The 8,846-nt window shown below is 43.8% G+C and overlaps 1 protein-coding gene across 4 annotated transcripts in view; it reads left to right on the top strand.

The window, feature by feature from the left end:
• The first annotated feature begins 805 nt into the window (after window positions 1–805).
• Window positions 806–8,846, top strand: part of stx11a (syntaxin 11a) — a 26,770-nt gene continuing 18,729 nt past the window's right edge. For 2 of the 4 annotated variants that reach the window (XM_020521815.2, XM_048601298.1), the window contains exon 1: window positions 5,283–5,636. The gene's annotated coding sequence lies outside the window, so the exon portion shown is untranslated. Of the gene's footprint in view, window positions 985–1,010; window positions 1,288–5,282; window positions 5,637–8,846 lie in introns of those variants that run through there. The other 2 variants (XM_020521816.2, XM_048601299.1) reach the window with 2 other exon arrangements.

Genomic DNA, 8,846 nt, shown 5'->3' with positions numbered 1-8,846 from the left:
GGACCTTAAACGCGCAGATAGAGTGTCTCAGTCTACTGACAGCACAGCAGTGCGCGACAGCACAGCAGTGCGCCTGGATTTCCGTGCTCGGGTCTCTGGCTGTGGGATCATGAACCCTCACCTTTCTGACCCAGAATGTGGGACATGCCGCAGTGAGCGGACTAGCAACGTTACCCACAGACAGAACCAGCAAGGCTTCTGTTAGAGTCCGACACGACTTTGAGCAGAAACTGATTTCTTTGCTTATCATCTGCTGCAAGGTTCTTGTGAATTGTTGGTAACGCCTACTTTCTGGACGAGGGGACAATAGCCCAGAGGCATTGGAACTGGATCCACAACTCCGAACTTGCCTAATTACGCAACTTATGAAATTAATTCAAACGATTTGGTAATTTGTGAGTTAATTGGCAGCAGAAAAATATCATTGAGAGTTGTGTTAAAAACTGCTTCACAAATATCCTTGAAGCAAGTAGATGTACCAAGGTTAGGGTGACTACAGCCGCTCACTTTGCATTTCAGTTTACTGGGAGGTGATCTAACAAGCTCCTCGATTGTCAGAGGATCAGGAATGTGCAATAACCGTGGTTGTACACACCTTGGATCAAAATGCTATTTGAAAACTGCCTCCATTGTCTGAGCGGTTTGTTTGTGGTTGTGAGGAGAACATTCCCAACTTGTCCGAATCCGCCCCCTTCGCAATCCAGACGGGATGATCTGAGCAACTTCCTGAATCCCGGTCTCATTATCTGTACCAGGGGACTCTGTGGCTCGCTCCTCCCGGAGCCCAGGGTGAGGTAACAGAGCTGTTTACGACAGGGTGGGGATCAGTAAATGCTGCAGACACAGACGGAAAGTGGAATCTGTGGCTCGGGGCGTTGGACCTGCCTGTAAATAGAGAAATTGTACTTCAGTGGATGAGGGGACTTCAGCTGTTTCCCTCCAATCTGTTGAGAGGATAATGCACTCCTCAGGCTACAAGGATCTGTGAGTAAATACTGCACTGATTTATTAACCAAATGATCTTGCAGCTTCACGTCTTGCTTTTCACACATCAGCGTTCGTTTCTGCCCTTTTAAAATAACGAATCCTGGAGATGTGGGTGTCAGTAGATTCGAGTCCAGTATTTGTTGCGGATTGTTTCCGAGATCACAGCAGCGATTCGGTGACCTCAGGTATGAGATCCTTCAGGCTGTGTTGATGGAGGTGACCATCCATTCCAGGCTGTGCACAAAGCCCTACTCAGTTTTGTTGACTCTTCTGTTGATCATGGAGTTCTGCAGCTTTTCGGTAAGAGTCTACAGGGGATATAGACAGATGATGGGAGTGGGCATAAAACCTGGCAGATGGAATATAATGTGGGGTCATATACTTTGGCAGGAAGAATAAAAGAGTTGTATTTAATCCATTATTTAAATGGATGTCTTGGGAATCTTGCTAAAACTACACAAGCCATGATTTAGACCACACCTAGAACACGGCAAACAGTTTTGATCCCCTTATTTAAGGAAAGAAAAAAGACACAGAATTGGAGACAGTCCATAGAAGGTTCACAAAGTTGATCCGAAACATCAAAAGATTTTCTTATGATGAAAGGTTGAGTAGGCTGGGCTGTACCCAGTGGATTTTTGAAGAATAAGATGTGACCTTACTGAAAAATATAAGATTCTTAGGGGCTTGACAAGGTGGATGTGGACAGAAAAACAAAGAATTGTTGATGCTGGAAATCGGAAACAAAACCAGAAATTGCTGGAAAAGCTCAGCAGGTCTGCCAGCATCTGTGGAGAGAGATCAGAGTTAACACTTCTGAAGAAGGGTCACTGGACCCAGAATGTTAAATCTGCCTTCTCTCCACACACACTGCTAGGCCTACTGAGTTTGTCCAACAATTTCTGATTTTGCTTTAGATGTGAACAGGCTGTTTCCCCTTATGGGAGAGTCTAGGACCAGAGGGCATAATCTCAGAATAAGGAGTTGCCCAGTTGGGACAGAGATGAGGAGGGGTTTCTTCTCTCAGGGGGTAGTGAATCTGTGGAATTCTTTACTGCAGAGGGCTGTCAAGGCTGAGTCATCAAGTATATTTAAAGATGTGATAGCAGATTTTTAATCAGTAAGGGAATCAAGGATTTTGGGGGAAAAATAGGAAAATTGATTTGAGGATTATCAGATCAGTCATGATGATTATCAGATCAGTCATGATCTCATCGAATGGCACAGCATATGTGATGGGCCAAATGGCCTACTTCTGCTCCTATGTCTTATGGTCTAATCTCATTACAACATCAGAGAGAAAGATTCCTCCCTTTTATCTTACCAATAATCTTACAGACACTCAAACCTCAGTGACCCCTACCTTCAGTCTAAAGCTCTTACCTGGCTGGCACAGCTACAATCAGTTTCCTTTTGGGACATTGCTGTACACTACACTTAATGCTATTTTCTTCAGGTAATGTCTCTCCCCAAGACCCCTAAAACATTGCTAACTCAGCTCACTTTTACTTATCATGCGTTCTGTAACCTTGTATCTTCAATGGCCTTATAAAGATACCATCCACACTGAGACCTCCACAGCCTTTTGCTTCTGGAGCTTTCTTCTCACTGATGTGTCAACATCTCAGGACTTCTCCCTGACCCTCAGTGCTTGGAGACTGCTAAAAGCAGTCACAACCTCCCCCCAAAATGACTTTCTGATTTTCTCTTTACAGAACTGAATAAATAAAGTCCACTTCTCCTTCACTTGTAAACACAGGTTCTCAAACAATAAGAATAGTTTATGAAGCTTCATAACAGGTGTCAGGGAGCCACAATATGGATTAGCTAATGGCAGAGCAGACTCAAGGAGCTGAATGACCTTTTCTTGTTCCTGTATTCCTAAATCCTGGCTGATCTCTACCTTAACTCTATTTACTAGCCTTTGTTCCATATCTACTGTTCTCTAAACCCAACAAAAATCTATCAATCTCAGTTTTGAAGATTTCCTTCCTGTAGTGTACTGCCTAGAACTGGCCATGGTCAGCTAGATGTGAGTGATTAAAATTCTCCATAAATTAATTTCTGTTAATTTCCCTTGGAATAAAGATCACTTTATTCATTGGCCTTTATTTAAATTACTCTTTGCTGCTGTAAGGGATTTCTGTAGTCAGAGGTTGAAACCTCTGCTGCTGCATCATTTCAAATCTCAGGTTAATCCAGTTAATCCTCAGGCCCAAGAAGATTGAGCTCTCACTTGCCTAATTTGATCTTCATCTACTCCAATTGTTCAACCCACCTGCTCCAAAAGATTCCCATTTTTTTCTGCTTTAGACCAGCAGGAGTCTAACTGCTTCTTTAAATTGGAGATCTCCCCAAAGTCTCGGAGTTACTTGATTTTCTCACAACCAAATGGTCTCCCTGTTCCCCATGAAACTGCCTGCCGTTGAGAATGTTGTTGTGACTGTTATGCTCATACATCACCACCACTCCCTCCCCAGCTTGCCCCTGCTTGCTTCAGTTGCCAGGCTATTCACCGTGGATTCTCTCTGTCTGATTGGGGCACTTTGGGAAATATGTATCATTATATCCTTATGGCTGTGACAGTATTTTGATGCTCTATTTTTCAAAGAATAGCTCTGCATGTCTAGAGCTGAAACAGCTGAACATGTGAAATGTTGGGATATTGTGTGATTTTTCTTATTATCCTTCCCTCACTGCCCAGTGTTGTCATTCTTCCTGAATAGAGCTCACTTGCTTACTGGCAATGGATGTGCAGGGCATCAGCAGCAGGAGTGGAACACAGCACAGGCACTCTTCTGCAGACAGAAATTAAACAGACAGTTCACATTGTACACCAGCGATTGTCAATAAACTGCTACAGAGACCAGCCTTGATTTGCATTTCCACAAGGATTCTCCAATGCTAACTCCAGGCAGAGATTTATACATCTCCCCTGGAAATAGTTCAAGTGCCCTCCTGAAACTGGCCATGGACAGAGAGCAATAGCAGGCTATTCAGCTGCTGAGTTTGCTCTCCTGTAATATATGTAACAGACCAGTGATTAGCCATAAATCAAAAGCAGATTGTTTTTGATGTAATAGCCTTCACTTTTCTTCAAAGCCTTCTGTTCTTACTTTCTTGCAGGCCTGCATATAAAGCCCCATGACTTAGAACATAGAACATAGAACATAGAACAGTACAGCACAGTACAGGCCCTTCGGCCCACAATGTTGTACCAAACTTTTACCCTAATCCTAAGGTCTATCTAACCTCCACCCCTACCTTATACTATCATCCACTTGCCTATCTAATAGCCGTTTAAATGCCCCTAATGAGGCAGACTCCACTACCCTCTCCAGCAATGCATTCCAAGCCCTTACCACTCTCTGAGTAAAGAACCTACCTCTGATGTCTCCCCTGTATCTACCTCCACTCACTTTAAAACTATGCCCCCTCATAATAGCAACCTCCACCCTAGGAAAAAGTCTCTGGCTGTCTGCTCTATAATTACTGTGTCACATTCTTGTGGCCACATAAGGAGACATTGAGTATATTTAAGATGGGGATAGTTAGGTTCTTGATTATCAAGGGAATCAAGCGTTACAGGGAGAAAGCGGGAAAATAGGGTTGAGAAACTTATCAGCTATGATTGAATGGTGGAGCAGACTCAATAGGCTGAATGGCCTAATTTCTGCTCGTATGTCTCATGGTCTTATATTAGGGCAGGATACTAAAAGATAACTTAGTCAAAGAGGTGGGTTTTAAGAAGAATCTTAAAGGCAGAAACAGAAATGGAGAGCCGCAGGGAAAGAACTCCGGAGTTTAGTACATTGAGATTCGAAAGCATGGACAATGGTGGGAGGTTGGGAGGTTGTAGAACTGAAGTGAATGACAAGGTAGGGAGAGGTGGTAGTTTCCATACAGGAGATTTCCTTAGCACTGTGTCTGTGAGACATTTGGGAGCCCATCATTCACAAATTATCCACAGCATTCTGTTGTGAATTGGTCACTCAAACGACACAACATGAAAGACATCTTGTGGAACTGTTAAATTATACAATGATTATGCATTGATATTCGACATGCTGTGGAGGGAAAATTCCGAGCGAATGAGGTTTTTCTGTGGTTAGAAGTTCGTTGTACTAGGAACTACGGGCTAAGTTATTTCCCTTGCTATTTGACAATACACGTTCAGTGATCAACTGTACTCGCCCACAGGAAAGGAAACTATTTCATTATCTCAGTGTCACTTCCCAGAATGGTGTTTTAGTCACATGGTACAATAACAGCCTCCCATACAGGCCTCTGTCGTCTGACTCTGGGCAGCATAGTGACTGGGTGCTTATTTCCAGACTGCAGTACTTCATGGGGATGTGCAAGACCACTGGCCTGCTCTGTCTTCAATCTCAACCAAACACTCCAAATAGAAAAGGGCGACAATTGGTCAGAGGTAGGGGTTTCTGAATTCACCTCTTGACTGGTTTGCACATCAAGTGAGTGAAAAGTGCTTGGAAGAGTCTGAACTGTGAACTGCTTTTAACAAGTTGTAAGAAGGAAGCAGGTGCAAGGGGCTTGAAGCTCACACTGTGCAACACGACAGAGTCTGTTCCGAGAACTCAGCTTGCTTTCTTATTCCACGAGCAGGACTCTTTCTGAGGGCTGTCTTGGTGAGTGACCAACATTTCCTGTTCTATTAACAGCTATAGTTCACACTGAGAAAAGATGTATTTTAATGTGTTTCATTTTAGAAATAGATCCTAATCTTAGCTCTGGCTGGTTGTCGGTGTGATGCAAAGACTTTTAAATGGTCAACTTAACTGAAAAATATTGAAGCATATTTTGCAATAGACTGGTTTAACAAATGCATAGTAATAATATCAGATGCTAACAGCATCTTCATCTGGAGAATCTGTCTTCCTAAGCATTAACTTCAGTCATCCGAATAAATCACTTGAAGGTACACAGACAGTGAAGTGTGTGAGAAAACACTTTCACAATTGTATCTTGTTTTATGACTGTTTCAATTTGAATTGAGTAGGAGGACATTGTTCATTCTTCTGATGGATAAGAGGCGGAATTTATTTTACAACCCTAATTGTCCTGGGAAGATGATAAGAGACGACACAGTGTAGAGCTGGATGAACACAGCAGGCCAGGCAGTATCAAAGGAGCAGGAAAGTTGACGTTTTGGTTCGGGACCCTTCTTCAGAAATGGGGCCAGAAATGTCAACTTTTCTGTTCCTCTGATGCTGCCTGGCCTGCTGTGTTCATCCAGCTCCACACTGTGTTATCTCTGACAGCATTGGCAATTCTTACTGTCTCTGCCCTGGGAAGATGATGTGATCCTCTGTTTGAACTGCTTGTAGTCAGTGTGGAATGATGCTCCCACAGTGATGTTGGTTAGAGAGTTCCAAGAGGTTGATGATGTTGACAGTGGAATGTTGGTGTATGTCTTTCACCAGATATTCACTCTTTAGTACACCACCTCCAGATTAACTTTTAAAGGAGCTCTGTCCTTTTAGTGAAGTGTTTAGATAATTAGGTCTTGTTATTTCCAGGCTGTTCTTTGTAAAGCCTGAGTGCCAAAGCTGCAGTTTTGGTGTTAGTGGGTGAGGGGGAGATGGAGACTCAGCCAATACTCCAGACACCCTGCTCCTGATGTCCCCAAGGAAGCTGCACATACCCTGCCAGTGAGGATGGTTCTGGTTGCTCAGACCATTTACCCAGCTCCCAGAAGGCAAGGTAATGGAAAAGTTTACTTTCATAACACAATCTCTGAATATTCCAGAGCCAACAAAGCAATTTTGAAATGTAGTCACAGTTGTAATGTAGAAAACAGGATAGCAATGTATCTACAGCAGCTCCCAGAAACATCAAATGGAAACATGACCAAATCACCTGTCTTTGTTGTTGATTGAGGGGAGGGAATATCCTGGAATACACCCACCTAAACAGACAGGCATGATTTAATATCTCATCTGAATAATGACAATTCCAACAGGCACAGCAGTCCCTCAGTATTGTGTGAAAGTAAGCATCAGTTTGGATTATGGGCTACAGGCCTCTGGAATGTGACAAACCCACAACTTCAGTATCAAAGATTATCGATAAACTGTCCAAAACTTAAAGAAGGTGCAGAACACAAAAGGAACTTTCTAAATACTGAAAAGAGATTAAATAGAAATAGGCTCAGTGGTTAGCACTGCTGCATCACAGTGGAAGGGATCTGGGTTCGATTCCAGTCTCGGCTGACTGTCTGTGTGGAGTTTGCACATTCTCCCCGTCTCTGTGTGTGTGCTCCGGTTTCCTCCCACAGTCCAAGGATGTACAGGCTAGGTGGATTAGTTGTGGGAAATGCAAAGTTACAGGGATAGGGTAGGGATGTGAGTTTAGGCGGGATGCTCTCCAGAGGGGCTGTGTGGACTCTATGGGCTGAATGGCCGTTTTCCACACTGTAGGGATTCTGTATTCAAACAGGGAAGTAATCATCTCTCTCTAAACTGGTTCCTCTTATTAACCAAAGGTAATAAGTGGGTCAGTTCCCACACTGGGATCTTGTACATTAGCTCATTTGGGTAATAACGCCTGGATACAGCTGGTGTGGATTTAACTGTGTGGGAGGGGGACTAAAGTAGGTGGTATCCCAGACCAAGAAATTTGAATCAGTGAATTATTCTGAAACTCATGCTTAAAAATTCAATTAAGCTGTTTAGAATGTCCCATTTCTTCTTTAGCCCCTGAAATAACTGATTGCAATCATATAAACACTAGGTCCCTGTATTTTCATAAATCAGCAGTTTTCAATCAGGAAACTAGATCAGAATCTGCTTAAAGGACCATGAACGATGCTAGAGGTGTGTGATAACAGGCTGGAGAAGTTTGTGTCCCATTTCTTACTGGTGGCAGCAGTCCAGTTTTCCCAGGACCAATGACACTAATTAACGAATACAGTGAGATGAATTTGGTGAATGGGAGCGACTTGTTGTGTTTGTAACTCACTGGGGCAGATTTAGTCAAATACATTTAGAACGGTTGCTAAAATGTTGTTTCAAATCTTGTGGTATTGGATTTGATTTCAAACCAGGATAGAAAACTCAGTGTGAGCAAGGGCTTTTCCTAATTGGCTATATTTTCCATAAAGTGCTGTTGCTTATAAATAGGTAAACACGCCCCGAGACTTTCAGTACATTTACACTGGAGTTGAATTTGTGGTGACATAAGCAGGCAGGGCATGGCCTCTGGTTCATTGCACCTTGTGGGGTTTATCGACAGTGAGAAGAGGAGCCAGCATTGCTGAGTACTGTCACTGCCCAATTCTCATTTTCCTCCATTTCATTCATGGAATGCGGTAAAACTTGAATTCCCGTCTTTAGAGTTACTTCAAAGTTGACTAAAAGTTACTTCAGCAGCATCTGCCCAGCAGGAGGTGAGTCATTCTTTTGGGGAGCTAAATGTTAGTGGGAGAGCAAAGTAAAACCAGAATGAGGAACACTTGTCTGGAGAGAGGGAGAAACAGCAGTCCCTGCTTTCTCTCCTGCCTATAGCGTCTTCTTCCCTGTCCCTCCCTCTCCCTATCCCTCCCTCTGTCTTCTCTCCCTGTCCCTCTCTCTCCCTGTCCCTCCCTCTCCCTGTCCCTGTCCCTCCCTCTCTCTTCTCTCCCTGTCCCTCCCTCTCCCTGTCCCTCCCTCTCTCCCTGTCCCTCCCTTTCTCTTCTCTCCCTGTCCCTCCCTATCTCTTCTCTCCCTGTCCCTCTGTCTCTCCCCATCCCTCCGTCTCCCTGTCCCTGTCCCTCCCTCTCCCTGTCCCTCCCTCTCTCTTCTCTCCCTGTCCCTCCCTATCTCTTCTCTCCCTGTCCCTCTGTCTCTCCCCATCCCTCC

This window comes from Rhincodon typus, chromosome 9 (assembly GCF_021869965.1).
Source record: "Rhincodon typus isolate 14 chromosome 9, sRhiTyp1.1, whole genome shotgun sequence".
Taxonomy (NCBI): Eukaryota; Metazoa; Chordata; class Chondrichthyes; order Orectolobiformes; family Rhincodontidae; genus Rhincodon; species Rhincodon typus.
Note: the sequence above shows the minus strand (reverse complement) of the source record. Positions and strands in the feature narration are given on the sequence as shown.